Source organism: Prionailurus viverrinus, chromosome B2 (assembly GCF_022837055.1).
Source record: "Prionailurus viverrinus isolate Anna chromosome B2, UM_Priviv_1.0, whole genome shotgun sequence".
Lineage (NCBI taxonomy): Eukaryota > Metazoa > Chordata > Mammalia > Carnivora > Felidae > Prionailurus > Prionailurus viverrinus.
Window position 1 is genome coordinate 110,921,169 of NC_062565.1, and position 24,532 is coordinate 110,945,700.

A 24,532-nucleotide genomic window follows, 5' to 3' on the forward strand; every position below is an offset into this window, starting at 1 on the left:
CATCAAGGTGAGGATGGCACATCCGGTATTAAAGTCCAACGCTGATGGAATATCCTGTAAAAACCACTTGTGTTTGTTTTTTTAATTTTTAAACGTTTATTTATTTCTGAGAGACAGAGAGCGTGAGCAAAGGAGGGGCAGAGAGAGAGGGAGACACAGAATCCGAAGCCGGCTCCAGGCCCTGAGCTGTCAGCACAGAGCCCGACGTGCTCGAACACATGAGCTGTGAGATCATGACCTGAGCTGAAGTCGGACACTTAACCAACTGAGCTGCCCAGACTCCCCTAAAAACACTTTGAAAAGAAATGTGGCATATCCAAAATAACCTCTAAAGTAGAGTTGGTCAACTCTCCTTGCCCACATATTTACTTTGTGCTGCTCCTGTGGGTTGATTTAATGAAGTTATGCTGCTGTTCTTGGCACAGTATGACTTGGTGTCCAACAGACCTGGGTTCCAATCTTAACACTGCTTGGTGCTGGCTCTATTATAACCTCAGGCTCTTTTTGGATCCAATAGTATTAACATCTGCTTTTGAGGGCTTTTGTGAAGATTCAGTTAGAGAATGTTTAAGACATCTGGAAAATCATGAACACTCAGGAATTGTTAGCTCCCTTCCCTCCTGAGTTGGTATATTCACTTTCATATATAAAATGGTTTTCACTGAATATAAGAGTATTGGGGTTAGTGCTTAAAATTTTAAGTCTGTTTTATCATTAACTGTGATGCTTAACAGTGCTCGTGTTAGCCCCAGATATACCTATTAAAATGGTGTAAGCCATATGGAACACATCTGAGACTTATGAGATGATTTCCTGGTGTTTGAGGATTGTGATATAAGCAAGAAAGTAATCTAGGCTAACAAGTTTAATATTATTGGAAAACTTTAAAACATAAGTTCCTTTATTGGAGCTTTGCAAGCAACATTAAGAAACGGTGAGTAGTTTATAATAAATGTGCATCTGGTGTTTCAGTGATGTGGTTTTTCTATGACACATGGTAAGAAGGTAGACAAAGGGGCTTTCCTAAATGATCAGAGTGGTTTTCACTTTATATACGTTCAATGCCAGGAATCTTAGAACCACACAAGCCACACCTGAGGAGAGAGCCCGACCAGGTGGGAGTGAAATGTGACAATTTTGCATGCTTTATGCTAAGTACCATGAAATACAATCCTTCCTTCTTCCCCCATCCTAATACACACATATTCTTACCTTGTATCAATTGAAAATTAGAAAAAAAGTGGGTTTTTCCCTCCCAAGCTAATTTGATGGTGTACAGTAACTTTTGTTCAGGTATTTTACAACCATTTATAAAGAAGAGGTCATTTTAGGGTGGGCCTTTCTACCCTGATTTACTTAGAGGAATGAATAGAATTCTGATCATTATATTAAAAGATGGGTTGTGTGTGGAATCCCACAATTTGAGCCAGTATTAAGAACTTAAAAAAGATTGACTGTGAAACTCAAGTATAATGCTAGAAACAATAAGGCCCAAAACTGCCCCCCAAACAGTTGAAACACCATGGATAATGCAATCACTATGTGAAGAGGAAAAGATTAGTAACAGACTTCTCTTCAAAGGAAAGAAGGGAGAATATCAATTCCCCATACAAAGTGAATTGTTATGATTGGTTTCAATGAAAATATAATGCTAAAGAATCCTGGAATTTTGATGTCTCTTGGGTAACTATAATGTACATTCCGTAGTCAAAACATGGAGAGAAAATAATCTTTCAGAGTATGGTTGTTTTCTTCATTCTGAAGTGGATGGTGGAATGAAAAACAGAAATCTTTGCTTTGACTGCTCCCTAAAAAGTGTCCTCCTGGGTGGATGGCAGAGGCCAGGTGGGGAGGAAGAACTATTGAAGAGCATTGCACATAACGTGGTCTGAATATTCTGGAATGCTGGTGACCTTCCAGTAATTGGAACACATCTGGCGAGTAAATATAGATTCTCAAACTCTTGTATGTCATAGTTGACTTGCATGTTGGCAACCTTGTATTACCTTCAAAGTATAAATTTAGATCCACTGTGAAGTAATTGTAGATCCAAAGTGAAATTTAGATCCACTGCATCTTTGAATGTAACTTAGTAAAAGTTGGGGAGGAGGCTTTTGTTTCATTTTGTCATTTCAACTTACAGACATCAGCCTGGTACAAAGGATGGAGACAGTAGCAGAACACTTCTGCTTCCATTCCCCTTTCCCTCTCTCCCCTCATTCCTTCCTTTACTGTGAGAAAAATGAAGAGACAGATGATTTAAGTACCTGTTACTTATTCTTTTCTGTCTCGGGATTCTGGACGTTTAAGTGGAAACTAACGCATGATTGAGACCTGGCTTATTTAGAACCCTGCTTAATGCTTTTTTATCTCAAGAAATGTTTGGTTTAATTTTTTATGAGAACTTTAAACAGATTTAAGAAGTTTAGATTATATCAAATCCCTTTTAAATTTGTTTGTCTTCTGGTATTAAGGTTAATTCTATTATTCCATGATTTCAATCATTAACCTCTTATGAAGATAAGAACAGATTTTTTTTTTTTTTGCTTTTGCCTTTGCTGATTATTGCTTCTTCCTCCTGCCTTCTGGGAGAACACCCCGTTGTTCAGTTTTTGACACACTGATCTCTCTGAGTCTGAGATTCTGTCAATTTGCATCTTTTCAACTATATATTCTATACAAAATTGCTGAGATTTCCATTTCCAATTTTCTCCTCTTGCCTGAGTTTCAGGCGCATTGTTCCAGTGACTTACCCTGCATATCCCTTTGGCTCTATTGCCACCATTTGAACTTCATCAGCTCTCCCCCTCATCTGTTATTTTGTTAGTGGTTCTGTTAGCCCAGCTTCTTAAACATAAACGCTTAGAATGAAGCTTTCCTTCATTCACTATAGCCATCACCTCATTCCATGGATTTTTTTCATTTTGAAACGTTTTTTTAAAAATTTTTATTGTTTTAAATGTTTATTTTTGAGAGAGAAAGGCGGGGTGGGGGGAGGGGGAGACAGTGCATGAGCAGGGGAGGGGCAGAGAGAGAGGGAGGCACAGAACCCGAAGCAGGCTTCAGACTCTGAGCTGTCAGCACAGAACTCATGCAGGGCTTGAACTTATCAACTGAGAGATCATGACCTGAGCTGAAGTCAGCTTCTTTAACTAACTGAGCCACCCAGGATCCCCTTGAAATGTTTTTTTAGAATCATCTATATTATTTAAGAGATCAGTCTGCCAATTATCACAAAGTACAAAAATAACAGTGGATTAAACACAATGTGAATTTAGTTCCGTGTTATGGACAGCTCAGGTAGATGGTACAGAGGTGGAATAGTGGCATGGCCATGTTAGGGATGCAGCCTCCTTCCATTTTGTTGCTTTGTCATCATCCCCAGAGTCTTGATTGTCCTTGTCTGTTTGGTGAATGATGGCTCAGCACCACAGGTACAAACCAATGTTCGAAAGGCAGAGGCCACAATTCCTTCTCTCTTAGGATATAACCTAGAAATGAAATACATTGCTTCTGCTTATAGCCCACGTTTAAATGACAAAATACAGTTGCATGGTCATATTTAGCAGCATGGGAGGTTTGGATATATGGTTCTTAGCTATGTGCCCAGCTAAGCTTCCAATTTCTACAGAAGATGAGGAGAAGAGCTTGGGAGCCAACCAGCAGCATCTGCCACACCTCCACCTTCCTTACTCCAATTTTAATGTTTTTACCCTTTGGGTGGGTCTTTATTGCCCATTGCCAAGATTACTTCTAGAGACTTTTAGCTGGATTTACTGTTGGCTCCCTATAAAATCATCAATTATTTCTTTTAAAGAGGTACTTTTTTTCCCCCCTCTTGTTAAATCTGTGCTCAGTAGCCCACAGCACAAAGTCTCTGTTTCAAAGCTCTTTATAATCTGGTCCCAGCTTTGCACAGTGGCAGTATCGTAGCCAATGACGTTTATCTGAGGTGCGATTATTGCTATAATCTGGCCCTAGTCTACCTGTTTATAATCTTTTTTTCAACTTTCATTCATTCATTGATTCATATATTTATCCAGTAAATATGTGTTGAGTGCCTACTCTGTGTCAGACATGTAGTCATTTTTTTTCCTAAACCAGTTCACATGGGTTCTGTGAATAGAAAACATCCTCATGAATGTACATACTTTCTAATGTCACAATGATTCATTTCTTTGAAGCTTGTTTTCACCATTGTAATGCTTGAGAGGTTACGTACAGCCTCTTGAGAACAGCTTTTTCAAACTAGGTCTTGCAGTTGAAGTGGTTAATTTGCTTTTAGGAATCAGCTGATGTTCACTTGACACATTTCACTTGCAGGTTTTTGTGCATTTTAGAGTGATGATTTGTTTTTAAAAACAAAACAAAAATAGAAGAATGCTTATTGAAGCAGCTGTAACTAGATTTAGTAGCTCATTGAAATTGTAAAATAGCTCAAATGCAAGCATGATCTGAGCATTACCTCATGTATTATAGTTGTTTAGTTGCCTATTTGTTCCCAAACAACATCCTCAGTCCTGCAGACTAAGGTGCGAAGGTGTATATTGTAGAACACACCTTGTTTGGGCTTTGTCTTCCAGACTACATTTTCTTCTTTTTCTATAGCCCTAAGTAATAGTGAGACATTTACTTAATACAACTAATATGACATTATTTTTATATTTTATTCTTTCAGAATAGTTACTAGACCACGTCCAGGTCTAGGGTGAGGTATGTGAGGCTGAGTCGCACAAATACAGGGTCAAATCTTTATCTAAATTCTTGATGTTTTTTTCATCATAGAGTTTTTGAACTAATTTTGTTTTTTTTTTTTTTTAAATCGCACTAAAATATTACATTCTGTCTTGAAGTGACTGCTCTTGTTCCATGTCCTGCCTGGTAGCCTCATCTCTGAAGTGGGAGTGTGGTCATGTAATTTTCAAACTACATCTTTGGAGGGAGAGGAGAGGAGAGGGAGGAGAGAGTGGGTAGAACCTGAAGCTGCTTTCACCTGAGAAGTGTTGCTTGTATCTGTCTTACATATTGTCCATCTGCTAAAGAATTCGTTTGGGAAAAAAAATATATTAAAAAATAGTTGGAAAATCACTGGACTAGATAGATGATTCACAATTCTGGTTGTGCGTGTAATTCTAATAGGGTGGATTTTTGCTGACCTACCCACACCTTAATCTGCTCCTCTCATAAGGCATGCAACAAACACCCTTGGGTGAGACCACTTCCTTCTTGCCTTGGGTATCTCTTAGCTGTCATATATATCACCATGTTTTCTCTAGATTTAATTGTAGTTCCAAGAGAGATAGTAGAAAGAATTAGATCTTGTAGAGGTCTAATTAGACCTTGCAGAATCTAACGGATTCTGAATCTTATATTGAAGTTCAGGAAGAACATAGTAGAATACCCAGTTATATTATTTTGATTTTATTTTAAGTTTCTGTTAATGTATTTAACACATATGATAATTATGATATAACATATAACTTCAATTAATCTATTAGTATAATGATAGTTATAATTTATAAAAATAAATATTCATAAATAGGAGATGTGTGCTTAAAGGATTTTTTTGTTGTTGTTAGGGGCATGCCACTATTCTTGAAACAGAAATTACTGCTTTTTTGTTAGTAAAAATTTTGATAGTTGATAACTTAGGATAAGTAGACTCTTTCAGCCTCTTAATCTTTAGCATATCCCTCGTACATCTGAATTTTGATGTGTGTGAATAATCAAAAATATGTACGGAATATTATTTTCAAAGTCCATTCCATAAGTATATTTGTATGTAACACAGCCTCAAAGAGGTGGAGAGGAGAATATAAGTATGTCACTATATTCTTTCTCTTTTTGTTTCTTGGTTCTATTACGAAGGGTAGAAATAGTAGAATTTCATAAAATGAAAATGCTAATATGGAAAAGGTATAAAATAGGGTTTTTTTAAAACATGCATTTTAAAGATACAAAGAACAATGTTTAGTTTTATCAAACTGACTTTAAATTGGGTTCCTGTTTGCAGTTTCTACTAGATCTTTGTCAAGAGGTATAGGAAGATGTTTGAAAAAATTAGGACCACAAAAGTATGTTTTCTTAATCTTGTTTTTTAGGGGTAATATTTACATTGTATTATATAAATGTTGAAGCTTATAAAATTGAATTTTATTGCTACTTCCTCCATGATCATGTTTTCATGTATTTTTCTCTTCCTCTTCTCAGTTCTTTATATTTGGCTTGAACAGTTGGGCTCAATTGAAGGGAAACAGTCTCAGAGGCAGAGTGAGAGGAACAGTGAAAACCATATGGGAAGCTGGGTATAGGAACAAGGTTAAAAGATGCCTGTTTCGGATTTTCAAATTATTTCACAGTGATAAAAGTATGCATTCAGGAAGCTCTGAGTATGAAAAGTACCTCATGCACCTTGACATTCAACATATTTATTTCATTCCTCCTACCACGTGCAAAATGTTGTGCAAGAGGAATGAGTCACAGTCCATGTCCTCAAAAGGCTTTAAAAAACTGTCTGAGGTGGAGATGGGAAGGCACTAATCCAAAATGTATAAGTTTAGTAAGAAATACACCAGAGTGTTTTGTAGCAAAGGGGAGGGAACATAGAAGTCTGGAAAAGGGGCGCCTAAGTTAACCCTGAATGGTTGAATATATGCTAGCCACGGGATGGGGAGGGGATTGAGGGCAAAAAACCTCAGTCATGGTGACAATATAAACAAGGCACAGGGGTGCCATTGGCTGGGTATGACTTCAGAGCTTTAGGATTCATGCAGGTTGGACCTGGGTGAAAATGAAGGAGAGTTATATTGGGGCCAACTAGATCCTGCAGATGATGGAAAGGCTGTGAAGGATTAATTCTAGAATGACCATGAGCACATTTACTTTGACATAATTCTGTCTGACATCTGTAAAGAACAGAGTTTCAGGAAGCAAGAATGCGAAGAGTCATTTAGGGTGTTGTTGCCGTAGTCGAGGAAGAATGAATGGTAGGCTGGCTGAGGGCAGTGGGAGTATGGTGGAGGGAATTTGCAAAGTGCCCTTCTGCTATCAGTGGCCAGTGTGAATACTGATGGTTCATGTCCCAATTATTTTTGACCCATCTTGTGTCAGGTGCTCAACCTTGAGATACAGGCCCCATTCTGTGAACAAGAATGTACATTGTTTATCTTTGTTTCTAGGAACAAGATGGTTGAATTCTTTCCACTGGTCTCCATTTAGGTAGTGGGAATATTGGTCCAATGCCTCAGGGCACTTAAGAAATGTAAAAAATATTTCTACAGTTATACTGGAAAAGTGTCCTATGTTTTACAATTTCCCAAAGGTGTGGTCATGCCAAGTATTTGCTTGCAGTCATGTTTCTATGCCTACAAGTATTTGTTGTAATGGCCTGTCATTTTTAGATGATGACTTTCTCAACTTGACATTAATCCCTAATAGCACTGATGCAGTAATTGTAGCTGGCAATCCTAGGTACTAACACCTGTTATTTGAAATGAAGCCATTTTGACTTTTAACAGAAAATTTTATTGTAGAATTAGAGGTTCTGCTTTTCACAAGAAGTCAGGCAAGTCATGGCGTTTATCAGTTGTAACTCTATTTAAAAAAAATAAAGCACAGACAAAATCTTTAAATTTACGAGTCTAACTGAATTTATACTTTTTCTGGTTCTTAATAGCTTTTTTTTTATTAATTTACAGGAAAGAAAGTTTATCAGTTTCTTCCTAAACCTCTTAGAAATAACAGCATATCTTAATCTGAGACTTGTAAGTATCCTTTTCTTCTTTATTTAGAAAATTAGATATTGATTTTGTGGAAGAAATGGCTCCTTCAGGAAAACACTTGACAGGATATAGCTATGCAATCTCAGTTGGCATGCAAAATTTGAATGAAAGTAAAGCACACAAATAATCACTTCTTACAAAATGAAACAAAGAAACCAAATCTCAATCAGAATATCTTCATCAAGTCTATCTACAACAAGTGAATGTTTGATTTATTTTTTGGCAATTTCTCTTTTTTTATGTCATTTTTGTTACTTTTTCCCCTTTGTGAAAATACCTGTGTATCCACATATTTTAGAAAGTCTGTAACATCAATGGGAAGGAAGAGGAAAAGTGTAGGGTGTGAACACAGGAAAGAGAATTTGTATTCTGTTAGAATTTACATGGCTTTGGATGACTTTGTATTTTCTATTTACATTTTCGTGAATTTTTTTGTAAAATCAAAGCTAGGTATCAAAATTGCTAAGGTTCATTCAGTTTCTGAAATGCCAGATTCAAAACTGGCCAACTCAGGAACAGGGAATCTGGGAGACCCTTTCTGTTTCAGTTTACCAAGAGGTAAAGACAAACACATCTTTTCACAAGCAAATATTTTCTTAGATAAATTGATAAGACTCAATGGAAAAAAAAAAAAAGCTTTGTCCTAAAAATGTATCTGTAGTAACAGCATTTAATATTTTATTCCTTGAAAGACATTTGAAGTCTCATGTAATCCTATTCTAGCATTAAGGCAAGTAGTTGGCACACTGAGTCAAGGTGTACAGAGTCTAGGACCTGTGGAGTAAAGACAGATTAATGAAGCAGTCAGGTAATTAAGGTTTAGAGCTAGGTGGGTTCTTTACTAGGTGGGTAAGACCTTAGCATACTTCTGGACTTCTCACCTGTAAATATTTGTGTTTGAAGGTTGTTGACTAGAAATGATGACTACCTTAGATCATTTTATGATTCTAGGACATCTCTGAAGCGTTGTTGCTTAGTAGTTAATAGTCATTTTATCTTGTGTAATCTATGATTATTATAATGGCATTAACATTCGTGTAGTAGCTAATAAAACCAACCAATAGGAACTGAGACATATTTCTAACTTGCTTCATCAGATAAGATCTCAGCAAATTGTTTAATTAAAATGTGTACTGAGATCTTAATTACACATTCTGTTGCAATATAAGTTGTTTCCTAGTTCCAGGACATTAATTTTCTGTTCCAATGCACCCATATTATGAATCTTATGTGTTGGAGCAAGCTACCTGAATTCTCTAGTGCTTCAACTTGTAAGTAATATGAAGTTAAAATGCTTATATTATAGGCTTGTTATGGGGATTAGATGAAATGATGATAAAACAATGCAATATAAATAGTAATAATAATAATAATACTGAGATAAACCTATACTGCAATCATAATTTCCTATCTTTACTATATTCTTTCATAGACTTTGAGGTTTTACCCCCATAATGATTTCATTTGTCAGTGTGTAAAAAAGCTCTTTGTAAAATCACTGAAAGAATAGTGAGAATGGAGATTGTTGGCTACATTCCCAGATATTTTTAACAAGCATCTTAGATAATTCACATGAAAATGATCTACAGGCTACCCTTTGAGAAACACTAATTTTCCTTTAAAAATGAGCCACAAAATAGCTAATTATCAAATCACATGTGAGGTTTATAAAAAGTAAAAAAAAAAGTATATAAAAATATAAACATATTCTTGGGCTCCATCTTGGAGATTCTGTTTTGGTAGATCTGGAGCAAGGCTTTGTAACTTGTGTTTTAAACAAGTTGCCATACTGATTTGGGTATTTGCAAACCACTGCTTTACAGCCCCACCACATCTGTAACTTTTTATTGATAAAGCTTATGGTTGTGCCTCCCATATGTGGATGAGGGGATATCATAATGGGTTAATGCTTCAACTGGTCTAGTTCAAGTTTCAGGAGTGAAGAGATGAGCTTGGATGTCTGCATTTGCATAAATTAATCAGATTGACAGTCTTCTCTACCTTGGTTATGTAGCTACTTTAAATAAATCCAGGAGCCAATCCCATAAACTGCACAATCCCTAAATGAAAAAGGGCTGTTGGAGACCATCTAGTTTAAATATTTGATTTCACAGAGGTGAAAAATGAGGCTCAGAAGTCTGCCTAAGGCCACAGGGCAAGATTAGAACCAACACTTGGATTTCTGCCCCTAGCTCAGTTTCATTTCCATTACAATTAGTTGACTTTGATTCTGCCATTTCAAACCTGTGAAACCAGCTACTCTAGTGTTGGCTTTAGGCTTCCCAGCAGGCATAGAAAGTGCCATATGAGTCAGCTTTCCTACTTTTCAGCTCTCTGAAAGTGACAGCTTCTTCCTTTCCATCTCTAGTTCTCTATCTTGAATACAAAGAGGCAGGAAGGCCACTGAGGGACTGAAGGTACTCCCCAGGAGAGGCAGCTTGTTCAACAGTGGCCCCATCTTCCCAGCTGCCTTCCTGATTCTTTATCTTAGCCAGAGCCATCTGCTTTTTCTTACACTCTCTATCTCTAGATGGCAGAGCCATCATTGTTTTTGCCTGTCTTCTTACTCTTGCATCACCTTTTTCTTGGCATACCTTATCTCATATTAGTTGCCCTTGTTTGGACACTGTTTAGCTTTGGAGTACCATTAAGTTCAACAAATATTAAGTACTACTGTGTTCCAAGAACAGCCTTGGGTACCAGAGATGTAAAATGAATCTAGAATTGTCCTACTTTCAGAAGAGCTTACAATATGGGGAAGGAGATGACTGTAAAAAATCTGCAGGAGTGCTTGAGAGTGTTATGGGAACCGCGGTTATCACTTCAGGAAAGTCAAAGAAATCTTGGAAAAGGAAGTGACATTGGTCTGTTTTGAGTGAAAAAATCATAACCCACAGTATAAATGTGCAACATTTCGCAAGCACATGAAGAGAATGTTTCTAAGGCTTAATGAAGAGAGCTAATGCAACCAGAAATTAATAAAGGTAGGTGTCAGCATGATGGAAAGAAAGGCATACTACAACCTGTAGCAGGAAACCTGGGTTTTCTTTTCACACTACCAACCACAACTTATGTGACCTTCGCCAATTCAGTGAGCCCCATTGACTTCGCCAAGCGCCACTTGACTGCTCACTCAATTCATTCAAATAATGAAATTTAAGTTTAGGCTGTCCTACACTCTTGGGATACTTTCAGGTAGAGGAAAAGTGCCTCCCAAAGGTCCATCTGAGGCAAGGCTTCAGTTTTGAGTAGGTATTGATCCAGTGAAGAGAAGCTTTCGAAGAAGGGTGCTCCAGCCAGGAGGAACTGCATTCATCCATCAGCCTGAGTCTTGAGGTGAAGGGAGTGTATTTCTGAGTTCTACGAGTTCTGAGTGAGGAGCAGTTTCCTTCAGCTGCTGGACCACAGGGACAGGAGCAGTGAGAGGTGAGGCTGGGATGTAAGCAGAATGTAGATCATTGCAGGGTGTTGTTAGTCATGCTAAGAAACCAGGTGACTTTGTCCTGGCTTAAGGAGAGTAGTTGAAGAGCTAAGATAGTAAGGTTTGTGTGGCTGGCATGAAGAGTGGAAAAGGAAACAAAACTGAGGCAGGATGATTTGTGAAGGGGATAATCCAATCTGGTGATGTTGATGACATTAACTAGGTTAGTGAAAGAGAGTGAGCAAAGCAGTTAGTCCATAAATTGAGGAAATATTTAGAGAATGGAGTTTATATGACTTGATGGTCATGAGGTGAGGGAAAAGGATGCCTGCTGGGCTCTGATTTGTGCAACTGGGTGGATTTTAGTGCTGCTCACTGAGAAAGAAACCCAGGAGGAGGAACAGGTTTCAAAGGAATTCAAGGATCTCTAACATGAGGGGATGAAATCATCTGTCCTGGGGCTCTTCATACTAACTGGCCTTCCACATGCTGAGAATATCATATGCGTTGTCGCACTTAGTCTTCTCAGCTGTGGGAGGTAGTATTATGTACTCAAAAGATGTGAAAGCTGAGGCTCAGAGAGCTTAATGCTTTGTACAAGGACCCTTAGCTAATAAGTAGTGGAGCCAAAAGTTCAGACCAGAGCTAAACCAGGTGTATTTCATTCTAAAGCAGGCATACCTTCTATTGTATCACTCTGCTTTCCCTTTGAGTCTGACACGTGTAATTCTGTGAAAATAGGTCACTTGTAGAACACAAATAACTTTAGACTTTATAGATTGTTAAATTGAAGGCATAAACTCTACCTTCTGACTGATCATTATCTCTCACCTGGGATACTGCAATTGTCTCCAAACTCATCTCTTGGATCCACACTTCTTTTCCAGTCTGTTCTGTTTGCTGCCACCAAAGTGATCTTTTTAAAGTTCAATTTTGATCATCATGCTATTGCTTCAAAAACTTTCATGACTTTCCATTGCTGTTAGGATAGACCAAATTCTTAACATGCCCCAATGATATAGCCCCTGTTAACCGACCCACTTAAATTTGTGCCCATTTCCCACCTTCTTCTCTGTGTTTAGGCCACACTGGCCATCCCTCAGTGTCTGAAATGTGCTATGCTTTTCTCTTATGCATGAAATACTCTTCTTCCACCTCTATACCAACCAGCTAGCTCCTTTTTCTCATAGCTCATATTGTCAATGAATCAGGTTCTGGTACACTCACAAAACAAACTAATTTTTCATCTAAGATCACATTTTGTATTTATGCATGGATTTGTGTTGATTATTCTTTTTATCACCCATTATTAGATTCCACGAAAGTAGTTCTAGAACTGATTTGTCAGGCATATAATTGGAACTCAGCGGATATTTTCCAAGCAAATTAATAAATTTATAAAGGAGTGAATGTGATTCTGGGTTAATTAATTTATATTTGATTATTTATTTGGTATATTATCATTTAAAATTGAAAAGAAAAAACATTTTCTTTATTCCTGTAAAATAAACCAAGTTTCAGTTATATACAATATTGGTTTTAAATATCTCGATGATATAGTATTTCCCCTGGTATTATATTATAATTGTTTTTCTCCTTCTGAAGTCAAATTTTCTTTTGCACAATAAATGAAACTAATTCCAACAGCATAGTGGTAATTACTGAATTGACATTTTTTTGGATTAAACCAATTAAACCAAAGCAATTAAAACTTGGAAATGGCAACTATAAAAGAACAATATGTCATCATTTTGTGTACCAACGAAGAATGGAAATGTGTTATAATTAGTTTGTAAATGTCACATCTTATTGCACTTGCTAATTAAATGAGATTTTCCATCCCAGACTTGCTGAAAATAATTTCGAATTTTCAGGAGTGATATTTTATTTTTTTCACTCGAGAATGGTTCTTTGCCATTTGACTATCATAGTCTAACAACTGAGGTTTAGATAAGGCCAAGTGAAGAAAGCCATTATTGTGTGAGCCCATAGCTCTCAAGTGGCGGGGTGTTTTCAGTCCTCAAAACAGGCTACCAGGACTCTGGACTGAACAAATGATTGGGCTGTGGAATGGAATCTAGCATGAGAGATTTTTGCAATCTATTCTACAGATATATTGGTGAGACCCCCTGGAATTATCTATGAACATTGACCATCGTGATTGTCTAGCTTTCAGTCTCACAAAGCCAACTGAAAGGATTGGATTACATGAGTGCTCAATGAAATTCTTTAGTTTGAATAACCTGTAATTCTAAATGGACAAAGGGAGGAAGTAAAGTAGGTGGAAGAAGTCTTACATATTAGAGATTAAAGTTCTTGTTGTTACAGGAGACAGGTTCTTGGCCACTAGAGCAAGGATTTATGATGCTCCAGTGCTTATCAACATGGGGATCCTGGTCTGCTAGGATTCTACAGAATTATTAGAGGGGTCTATAAGCCGTATGTATGTATCTGTGTTCAAATAAATACTGTCACATACCATATACATTACCATTTTCCAAATGTATATGGAGTATTCTTATAAAAATGAGAATTAATTGCTTTGCAATATGTATTTCATAGTATCTTTTCATGTGTTCTATATTTTCTCAATCAACAGATATCTAAAAAATGTAGATTCTTCAACTTTGAAGCATCATCTTACATTAAACCTCAATAAACTAGTTGTATCTCCCATACTACATGATATACAAACTTTTATTTTTCCCCACAACTAGATTTTTGAGAATCTTCAGATTCCTAAGTGCTGCATGTCAGTTTTTCTTGTTGGATGCTCTGGTCTCTCTGCTCACCACTTCCTGTTGTTTCCTAAAACTTTTTGATGCTGCTGCAGCTCTCGCTAGTCAAAATCACACTAGGATTGTCCTCAGGGTCCTCGGTCTGTTGCCCAAAGCAGAGATATCGCTAAGATGGTTGTGGTACACAGTAAACTTTACCAAAGACTGGAGGATGATATGAGAGAATTATAGTGCAGAAATGGGTCACCTAGCATTAGATATTCAACATCATTTCTACTAGAGTCCACTAATTGTGCCTATTTGTGGGTGTCCCTACTGGTTGGCTCTCTCCTTACTGTCCAGCCTTGTTTTAGGTGTCTACCCTCCTTCCATAGGCAAGATTGCTTCAGTCCTGTCCTGCCTGGACTCTAGGCTAGAATCCCTCTCCCTACACATAAGGAAATCAGCACATGTTATGATTTTATATCCTGGAAGTTATTATGCAATTCAGACCTCAATAAATATAATTTTAAAATTACAACAGTAACTAACTGTTATTGTCTGAATTTCATCAGTTCAAGGTAGGATTATTATTTAACAAGCCTTCTCTACCCTAACAATGTGCTCCAGGGCTTTTCAATCAAAGGTGAGAATGATTTTTTTCAGAGCCTTGGAAGAATATAGATTGACTTCTAAAGCACAGCGCAGGTCAAGATATGGACATGCCTTTCCCTAATAGACTTTACAATCAGAAACCTCACCCTAAGCACATGAAGGCCTGACCTTCACAGAATGGGATAGCAAAAGGTTTACATTCTTCTCCCACACACACCTGAAGTCTCAGCCTTTTCTTATTGCAAATTATATTCACCATGTCCATTGATGATCCGATGTTAAAAAAATTGTTTTATCCTTGAAACAATTAGAATCCATCATTATTGTGGGATAAACACTGGCCTAGAAGTCTAGTGACATGCTGTTTAGACTTGATTCTGAAATTAATGAGGTCTTCTTCATACCAACAATCTGCTCTCCTTTTCCTCATCTTTGTTCTTTTTTAATTTTTTAATTTTTTAATTTTTGAGTAATCTCTACACGAACTTGGGGCTCAAACTCACAACCCTGAGATCAAAGGGCACATGTTTTTCCTACTGAGCCAGCCAGGTGCCCCCTTTTCCTCATCTTTGAAATCAGGATCGTTTTTTTGTTAGTTTGTTTAATTTTTGTTTATTTATTTGCTGATGACTAAAGTTCCTTCTACCTCCAAAATTCTTAGGTCTCTCCAAGTTACTTATGGACTGTCAATTGTTTTTTTTTCTCCTGACTGTCTTTAGTAGCATTGATTAATTTGACTTTGCATCAATTCTATGAAATTGTATGATAGGAAAAAAATGAGGGGCGCCTGGGTGGCGCAGTCGGTTAAGCGTCCGGCTTCAGCCAGGTCACGATCTCGCGGTCCATGAGTTTGAGCCCCGCGTCAGGCTCTGGGCTGATGGCTCAGAGCCTGGAGCCTGTTTCCGATTCTGTGTCTCCCTCTCCCTCTGCCCCTCCCCCGTTCATGCTCTGTCTCTCTCTGTCCCAAAAATAAAATAAAACGTTGAAAAAAAAATTAAAAAAAAAATGAGTCAGAGGTGCTGTGGTGAAGGTCAGATAGACATTTGAGTGTCTTGTGCAAAATGTTACATCTCAATTTTAAAAATTAGCCTATTGAAATATTTCTATATATCCTTAAATGCAGAAAGCGCACTTATTAATTTTCACCCAGCTTCTGAACCTCACAGGTCATTAAAAATGTGTTATGAAAAATTAGTCACTTGTCCACAGTTATAGATGGTGATACAATTAGGAGCTGAATCATATGTTTCCATCACTACCTTCAATTTTAAAAATGAGGGTTACCATTAAAATAAATTAAAGGGAGAGATTGTGTCAGAGTGCAGATAATATTTTAGAAATGCAGTTTTAAAAGGACCAAAAATTCTACTTATAGTTATAATTATTGTTATGTATATGAGAATGTCTCAATGTATGTTCCCTATATAAATCTTGAGGCAAGTTACAGAAAGGATTAAAAGAAAAGGGGATTCTTAGACTCGAAAGAACTTACCTCATGCATTAACGTAGCAGTAAAATGGCCACTCAACTTGACCTTAATTGAATAAATGACTATGGAAAAGAAATACTCAATGAAAATACTTTGTTATGACTGGGCTAGTTTAATTGAAAAATACATCAAAGAAACGTGGTATTTCAGACTATACAGAAAGCCTTCTGAACTAGAATTTACTGGGAAACAAGTTTTGAATTTTAATCTTGGCAATTAATAACATTTTAAAATACAAAGACTATTTAAGTTAACATAAATTAGGCAGCTCTGCTTTCCCTCCAGGCTTCACAGAGGATTTGCTGGTAGGTATAAAAAGATCTGATGAACATTTGTATTGTCTTTATTATTTCCAAACCTGTAATAGAGGCTTCTATTGCTAGAATGCTAGAATGTTCCTCTCTCCACACAACGTGATGTATGATTATTGTCCCTGTCCTGCAGTCCCCAACATGTAAGGCTTCAACATTTCCAGGAACCTCAGTACTCCAGGGAGGAGTATGTAGCTTGGAACTTAAGAGTCATCTCTTCTGAGGCTGAAAGACCCAGGAGCAGTCTCCTGGTGACACAAGAGTGACGTGAACAAGGACATTCTTCATTCAAATGAAACAAAAGCTATAATATACATACTGATTAGTTTTTCTCTAAGCTCACACTTTTTAGTGCAAGTAAAATATATTTTTAGTAAAGTTTATCTAGCTCAAAAAATTCCAAGTTTTGAGTTTATTGCAACAAATGTATCTAGTCCATACGTCTTAAAAGTGAAACAAATTGGCTTATAAATGCTTATAAGTGAATTAGAATATGCTTTAATCACTACTTTCCTCTTTAGTTCCTGGCTATTTTTTGCTGAGTGATTGGGAAGTTTAGATGGGTTTAAGCAGATTTGTGTATAGATAGGAGGAGTGAAAGAGGTGACAGCTAAAAGCTACATAATTACCAGAAAGAAAACTCTAAAAATCTGGGTTCTCTTGCCTACACTGCAAATGGAAAATAAAGGGGTTTAATCATTGAGGAAGCATTATAGAACAGGGTCTAGGGAAACTGAGGCTCAAAGCGCTTGAGGAACCTTCCCAATGTTATGTAATTGGTTGGTGCTGAAAACACAGGTGTGACTCCACCCCCACTGCCCCAGCCTAAAAAATAGGTAGAAGATAAAATGCTGATAATTCCAGAAAGTCTTTCCCACATCTTTGCCAAATAACACTCTTTTTCTATTAACTAATTTGCAGAAGTGCCACCATTAATGATTTGCTTCTTTGGTCTAACACTTTGGAGTTTTTCTTCTAGAGAGCCATACATACAGCATACTTCTGTGAATGCATTAAGCAAATATTTTCCAAGAGCTAGTCTGAATAGGATGAAGAGGAAGAGGACACTGGGTCTATGGCAGGATCAGGGGCTGGGGAGAACAAGAGAAAATTGATGAAGGACAACTGTGAAGGGTGCAGAGCCATTGTTCTGGGAGAACCTGCAATTACCTAGAGTCTATAATGACTATTGTAATGAGATTGTGCTCTAAATGTGTTCTAATGAGATCCTGAAATACCTCCTGTACTTCACTGCCTTCATATATTCGTTCTCAGTACTTGCCCTGTTATAAACAGCTGTTTTATGTTGATCACGTTTCAAAAGATTGTTTCTGATTTTTTTATTCAGAAGATGAACATCTAAATATTAGTTGAATTAAGTGAGATCTTCTTCAATCTTGTCTTTTTTCTTAGTCCATTGTTTTTTACGATCTCTTTAAAAGACCGAGAGATATCTTGGTCAATATCATCCAGAATGTTCTGGCCCCTCAGGCTAACTTTCCAGGGTAAAGAATCTGTGGTGAGCAATTGTGTCTTCTATTTTCAATGCATCCATGTTTCTATACAGTGAAGATCTTTAGAACTGTCTGTAATTATACTAATTTTCAGATGATTACAAATGAGTCGGCTTTTTAGTATTTTCAGCAGTTATTTTAATTATGATGGATTTGGGGGAATTTTTCTTTTAATCTTTATTTTTAAGAGAGAGAGAGAGAGAGAGAGAGAGAGAGAGAGAGAGAGAGAGAACGAGTGGGGGAGGGGCAGAGAGCGAGAGGGAGACTTCAGAATCCAAAGTAGGCTCCACACAGTGTCCGATGCAGGGCACGAACCCATGAGCTGTGAGATTATGACCTGAGCTGAAGTCAGATGCTTAGCTGACTGAGCCACCCAGGCACCCTGAATTTTTCTATATAAAATTCTTTCGCATCCTTAATCAAATGTCAAAGGATAACAATGAGAAATCTGGTGTGAAATGGATCAGAGTAGCAGGGTGACTTGAAATGTCTTTCTTAGTTCAGAAATATTTCCATATCTAGGGTATAAATATGCAAATACTTAAAATTCCAACAGAGTGCTTTTAGGTTCATAAGCCTCCCTGCTGCTCAGACAGGATGTACAAATCATGTGGATTGGTAGATCAGATCAATGTAAAGTTCATTTAGAAAGCACTCGTTGAACAACTACTACCCATTATCTACTCCTAGAACCTGTTTGTTCCTGCCTCCAGGAAGTATGGTCCTTTAGGGGTAAAACAAGTACAGAACATTTATTGAAAAACCCATGCAGAACGTTTATTGAAAAACATACTTTCTTTTTTTTAATTTTTTTTTATATGAAATTTATTGACAAATTGGTTTCCATACAACACCCAGTGCTCATCCCAAAAGGTGCCCTCCTCAATACCCATCACCCACCCTCTCCTCCCTCCCACCCCCCATCAACCCTCAGTTTGTTCTCAGTTTTTAACAGTTTCTTATGCTTTGGCTCTCTCCCACTCTAACCTCTTTTTTTTTTTTTTTCCTTCCCCTCCCCCATGGGTTCCTGTTAAGTTTCTCAGGGTCCACATAAGAGTGAAACCATATGGTATCTGTCTTTCTCTGTATGGCTTATTTCACTTAGCATCACACTCTCCAGTTCCATCCACGTGGCTACAAAAGGCCATATTTCATTTTTTCTCATTGCCACGTAGTACTCCATTGTGTATATAAACCACAATTTCTTTATCCATTCATCAGTTGATGGACATTTAGGCTCTTTCCATAATTTGGCTATTGTTGAGAGTGCTGCTATGAACATTGGGGTACAAGTGGCCCTATGCATCAGTACTCCTGTATCCCTTGGATAAATTCCTAGCAGTGCTATTGCTGGGTCAGAGGGTAGGTCTATTTTTAATTTTCTGAGGAACCTCCACACTGCTTTCCAGAGCGGCTGCACCAATTTGCATTCCCACCAACAGTGCAAGAGGGTTCCCGTTTCCCTACATCCTCTCCAGCATCTATAGTCTCCTGATTTGTTCATTTTGGCCACTCTGACTGGAGTGAGGTGATATCTGAGTGTGGTTTTGATTTGTATTTCCCTGATAAGGAGCGACGCTGAACATCTTTTCATGTGCCTGTTGGCCATCCGGATGTCTTCTTGAGAGAAGTGTCTATTCATGTTTTCTGCCCATTTCTTCACTGGGTTATTTGTTTTTCGGGCGTGGAGTTTGGTGAGCTCTTTATAGATTTTGGATACTAGCCCTTTGTCCGATATGTCATTTGCAAATATCTTTTCCCATTCCGTTGGTTGCCTTTTAGTTTTGTTGGTTGTTTCCTTTGCTGTGCAGAAGCTTTTTATCTTCATAAGGTCCCAGTAATTCACTTTTGCTTTTAATTCCCTTGCCTTTGGGGATGTGTCGAGGAAGAGATTGCTACGGCTGAGGTCAGAGAGGTCTTTTCCTGCTTTCTCCTCTAAGGTTTTGATGGTTTCCTGTCTCACATTTAGGTCCTTTATCCATTTTGAGTTTATTTTTGTGAATGGTGTGAGAAAGTGGTCTAGTTTCAACCTTCTGCATGTTGCTGTCCAGTTCTCCCAGCACCATTTGTTAAAGAGACTGTCTTTTTTCCATTGGATGTTCTTTCCTGCTTTGTCAAAGATGAGTTGGCCATACGTTTGTGGGTCTAGTTCTGGAGTTTCTATTCTATTCCATTGGTCTATGTGTCTGTTTTTGTGCCATGAAAAACATATTAAACTTACTTAGTGGTGGACTTCAGGGTTGGCTGTTAGAATGAATAGTGAAAAAGTCCAGGGGTTGGCTGATGTAGCCAAGGCCATCATCATGGCCTTTTCCCAGAACAGCTCTGGAAAAAGTTAATTTTGTGATTTATTTAATTTTTAATTTACTACAAGAACATTTTTAATAAGCTCTGAAATTGGATGAATAGCTCTGTAAGGCTGTGCACATGCATTGGTATCCTTTGCTAAAACAACCATTGTTTTGGATAATACATGCTGTTAGACCCTAAGGCCCAATAATTTATGGATTTATGTTTGTGGTTTTTTTAGTGTATTATTAGATAATCTGACCTCAAACCTTTACTCCACTTCAGTCATTCCCAAGTTTGTGTGACAACATGAATCCCCTTGGGTGCTTGCAATACCCATGGTATCAGACACACTGAATCAGAGGCTCTAGTCTGTTTTGTTAACAGACTACCCAGGTAAGCCTCATGAGCAGGCAAGTTTGGGAAAGACTGCTCTAGTTCATCTGGCATAAGATTAATTTTAGATAAATAGGCTTTTTACCCACCCTTGCTCCCTCTCTTCCTCAGTTTCTCTCCTTCTATCCTGTTAAGATGTTAAAAAAAATCTTAGGAAGAGCTGATTTGCTTTAAATTTACTTTTACTTTTAGTCTCCAGGCTGGTATTGGTGAGATACGGTTTTCCCAGAGACCTCATTTTTTGGTCTCCTTTCTTTCCACAATTTAATCAAGTGTTAAGGTGAAAAATCTGGTTCTTCTCTGTGGCTCATAAGACAGAAGAGGAATTAATTTACACTGTCTGGTGTCAGGATGCATTATGATTATGTTGGCAAAGCTATAAAAAGAAAATATCCAAAGCTTATAAAAAAATTGCAGAGAGGTCACTGTTAGAGCAGATGGATGAAGCAGAGTGCCTGATCATTTAGCCGCTACTGAGCTAAAGGATCTTTAAGCCAAGGTGTGCATAGCTAGAGCAGCTTGGAGAAGGTCACCAAGTTATAATTATAGCTTCAACGGGAGAGTTCAGAATTTTACAGTAAAATGCATATTTATTTGTCTTACTATATAAAAATGACTGAAAGGCCAGTAAACACGTTTGCAGTCAATTCTCAATTACCCCCAGGAAATCTAATAGTGGGTTTCTTTTGTTGCATTCTTTGGGGCCTCCTCTCCTTTGAAATCAGAAAATGTCTTTCCACAAAATGCAAACTAAAACTACAAATATAGAGTACAACAAAAATAAACGAATAGTCTAAAATTACACCCCCCCCCAAAAGAAGTCTTATGGTCTTTAAATAAAAGTTTATATTGCCCTCCTACTATTTTCAGTGACTTCTGATAATTGTTGTAATGTAAGATAAGGTGGAAGGTAAAAGTAACACACCTGAAAATAAAAGTAATTATAGAGATTATACCAGCAATAGAAATTTGCTTTCATTTTACTGTGAAAATTTTAAGACATCTGAATGTGTAGGTTCACAGATTACATAATTACACTGTGTGTGTGTGTGTGTGTGTGTGTGTGTGTACATATATATATATATATATATATATATATAATATGATAGTTACTTAGAAGGATAAAGAGAAAAATTAATTTTTATTCAAACTTGCAAATATTATTGCAATCACATGATCTTTATTTTTTTAATGTTTATTTATTTATTTGAGAAAGAGTGAGTGAGTGAGCACGGGAGGTGCAGAGAGAGGGAGAGAAAGAGAATCCCAAGTGGGCTCCATGCTGTCAGCACAGAGTGGGGCTTGAACCCACAAACCGTGAGATCATGACCTGAGCTGAAACCAAGAGTCGGATTCTTAACTGACTGAGCCACCCAGGTGCCCCTGTGATTTTTATTTTTAAGATTCAACATTGAATTAAAGTTTTCATATTAGATGAATTACTTGAAAAACGTTTTGAGTTTGGTTCAACACTATGGAGAATATGAGGTTCAAAGAAAGAAAATATTCTTGATAAAATGATTCATGCATATGGCAGATGAATAGAGAATTTTAGGTGGCTTCTGGTCCTTAACTTTATAATTCTGGGCATTTCTATGCTGTTTAATCTCTTATAAACTTACAGGAGTCTATTACTCTAGAAGGGAGGCAACAAAATGAAATGATTAAAAGCCCGTGTTTTGGAATCACATGTAACAATTTAAAGCAAGTTCCTAATATTTGAAAGACTCCATTTCAGCTGTCTCATGTGAATTATGGGTGTAATTCCCACCCCACTTCACCTGACCCTGTATGTGTAACATTTGTGGTAAGGACTAAATAAAATAATGTATATAGAGCAATGTAGTACCTAGGTAAGTAAAGACTCAATTAAGAGTAGCTGTTTTACTTTTTTATTATTTTTTTAATGTTTATTTGTTTTTCACACACAAACACACACACATACAGAGTGTGAGCAAGGGAGGGGCAGAGAGAAAGGGAGACAGAATCCAAAGCAGGTTCCAGTCTCTGAGCTGTCAGCACAGAGTCTGACACAGACTTGAACTCATGAACCATAAGATCATGACCTGAGCCAAAGTTGGACACTCAGCTGACTGAGCCACCCAGGTGCCCCACTTGAAGGAATTTAATGAAGGTAGGAGAGCCTTGCACTATGTGTGGGACAATAACTTACCCCTTTTTGTGAGTCCTTTGTGACTCTTGTGTCTTTAATGAGTATGTCAAACAAATAATGTCATATCTGTGCTCCTGGAGAAAGGTTACTATAGTTAAGATTTTGCCTGTAAAGACTGTGTACAATGGTAAGGCTGTTGAGGTATCCTGTGGCTATTCCTTGCAAAGGTGTATTGTGTCCCTTTAGTGGTAAAGAAACTGTGGCTGAGAGGCTGTTGAAATAGGCATTGAACAGAACATATTAGCCAAATTTATAGTGACAAAATATTTACCAGTTGCTGATTGGATGGAATCGGCAATTTCACTTATTAGGTTGTTGGGTGTAGAGGCCTTAATCGAATGGAACCATAGCATTATGGTCACAGCGATCCACTATAGGCCACCATTCATTTAATACAGATTTAAGAACAGGCCATATAAGGCTGTTAAATGGAATAGCAGTGGGATCAGGGAAAGGTTCACTCATTGAACTTGTTTTAGATTACATTGAATCACGTTAACTATTTTAATGGGGTTGGTGGGGTAGGGAATGGAGGGGTGGGTCATGGGTTCTTATTTTGTTAAGCCCATATGTAAGTGTTAAAAACTTAATTTTAGGGGCGCCTGGGTGGTGCAGTCGGTTAAGCGTCCGACTTCAGCCAGGTCACGATCTCGTGGTCCGTGAGTTCGAGCCCCGCGTCGGGCTCTGGGCTAATGGCTCGGAGCCTGGAACCTGTTTCTGATTCTGTGTCTCCCTCTCTCTCTGCCCCTCCCCCGTTCATGCTCTGTCTCTCTCTGTCCCAAAAATAAATAAACGTTGAAAAAAAAAATTAAAAAAAAAACAACTTAATTTTAATTTTCACTTATTTTTTATTGGGTCAGAGTGTCCATGCCCACTATGATATTTTAGGCAATGAGTGTTATAACCATAGGAATTTAAAGTAGACAAAAATTCTTATAGTTAAGGTAAGGCATACTTATTTGTCTTCTACTTTATATTCAGTAACTCCCTTAACTAAATCCCTGATTATGGAGGATACCATGTTTAACTTTAGTGGGATTCCAAGCTATAACTGTAATTTTAGCCATAATATTGGTCAAAACTATGAAAGTTTGCCAATTGGTGAATTTCTGTAGATACTAAAGTTAATTCAGAACCCAGGTTGTAATTCACACAAGCCAATCAATGTCCTTTTATCTTTTGCTATATAAATTTTTCTAGTAAATTTTGGATTTCCAATTAGGCCAAATTATGGGTCTTTGTTTTAAGTTGTTTTTTATTGGTTGTCTTTCCCTATATTCAGGGTTCTTTCTTTCTTTTCATTTGGGGGCCTCCCTCATAGCAATGGTTGGTTTATATGGTTTTAAGACCATGGGCTTAAGTTAAGTTTGGATTAACCCCTTCATGATGCCACAAGGATGCCTTGGGTGTTTTGCTGAGGATTAGTATCTTTGTTGCAACAGAGACTTGGAGAGCAGAGTGGTGTAGGGAAAACATTCTGGGCCAACCCCCAGACTTGATCAAAGCCTTCCTCTGCTATAGCCCAACCTCTTCTGTCATGTGGACTTCCTTTCTGTCTGTCTGTCTGTCTCTCTCTCTCTCTCTCTCTCTCTCTCTGTTCAGATTCCCTGAGAATATTTTAGGTTTTTAGCCACATAAAGTTGCAGCTTTCAGTTTCTGTCTGCACAATCACCTGTAATGAAGACCTTCCAGGTGTTTCTGGAGAATGGTTCAGGAGCCTGGTAGCCTTCCTTGTAGGTGGTTGCCTCTTCGTTCAGGGAATGCCAGTCTTCCTGGGATCAAAGTCCACATCCAGTAAAGTCATTTTGTCTATGGCTTGGATGGAG

At 37.6% G+C, this 24,532-nt stretch overlaps 1 protein-coding gene and 1 pseudogene across 10 annotated transcripts in view; both read left to right on the top strand.

Annotated features, from left to right (window-relative positions):
• Positions 1 to 24,532, top strand: part of PKIB (cAMP-dependent protein kinase inhibitor beta) — a 179,912-nt gene that overhangs the window by 127,455 nt on the left and 27,925 nt on the right. For 7 of the 10 annotated variants that reach the window (XM_047857725.1, XM_047857729.1, XM_047857732.1 and 4 more), the window contains one exon: positions 7,698 to 7,763. The exons of the other annotated variants lie outside the window; for them this stretch is intronic. The gene's annotated coding sequence lies outside the window, so the exon portion shown is untranslated. The remainder of the gene's footprint in view (positions 1 to 7,697; positions 7,764 to 24,532) is intronic. 10 annotated transcript variants of the gene reach the window in all.
• LOC125166967 (uncharacterized) lies at positions 3,908 to 4,067 on the top strand (annotated as a pseudogene).